The sequence below is a fragment of the Pundamilia nyererei genome, unplaced genomic scaffold (genome assembly GCF_000239375.1).
Source record: "Pundamilia nyererei isolate P.nyererei 1_Seehausen unplaced genomic scaffold, PunNye1.0 scaffold00155, whole genome shotgun sequence".
Classification (NCBI taxonomy): Eukaryota; Metazoa; Chordata; class Actinopteri; order Cichliformes; family Cichlidae; genus Pundamilia; species Pundamilia nyererei.
Window position 1 is genome coordinate 1133949 of NW_005187556.1, and position 1099 is coordinate 1135047.

Genomic DNA, 1099 nt, shown 5'->3' on the forward strand with positions numbered 1-1099 from the left:
AAGCTTTATGATAGAATGCTGAGATTAAAGGAAAGTGATTACATTACTTTGGTGCATTTTAATTGATTTCTAGTTTTAGATTTCACTAGACAAGCATCACTGGAATATGCAGAATCAATAGACAAAGCACATGGACTCTACCCTCACACTCTGGCTGCTAGACTCGGCTCAGCAGGCAATCAGCTGTATCATAACTCTGGGTTCTTGTCTAGCTTTGTGTTAGCATGCTGTCTGTGCATGTGCTAGCAAACAGCTGACGTTCTGTTAGCAGTATGTGTTTTTTTCTGTCATGGCTGCAGTTTGGATTTTACCGTTGAGCTCTTGTCCTTTTAAAAATAAAAGTAATGTCCATATCTCTACTGTAGACTGCTCCAATATTTTACTGAAATAAGCTGACTGTAGTGCAAGTGCACAGAAAGGAAAAAGGCATGTTTTTTTTGCTAATAATCATAACTGTAATGTAATTATTGAATTTATTATAGTAACACATGTTAGTGCATTACTGAAGAAAATAATTCTACTGTACTACTGTCAGTAACAAGCGCACCCTGGATTATCCACTTGCATGACTCTGAGGACCATAATTCACAAAACTGTATTCATGCTGTGTAAAATATTACTTGAGCTCATCAACTAATCGGGAAAGTTTTTACTGAGGTGTTTCTAAGAGACTTCTACAGAACTGGAAGTCAAGCGATGGTGCCAAAGATGGACATGGCTGCAGTTACAGCACCTATTGGTTTTGGACTCGTCATTTTGAAACGATTATTTTTTGGAGCCTGAAATCACCTCATATGGATTAGAGGGTGGAGTGTTCAATTACCAGCAAGCATTAGTTTGTTTGGCAAGTTGCATTCAGAACTGTAGGTGTGCAGCATACAAATACAGATAATGGTTAATCAACACTAAGTAGCAAACTAATAAAATACTAGAATTTCACTCAGCAGAACTGGTGAATGGACTGTTTCTTATAAAAGGACTTTTCTATCCCACTGGAGAACTCCAAGCACGTTATACAGCATGCCTTATTCAACCAGTCACACGAGCACTTTTTTCCTATGCCTAAGTGCTTTCAATTCAATATTCACACACATTCACA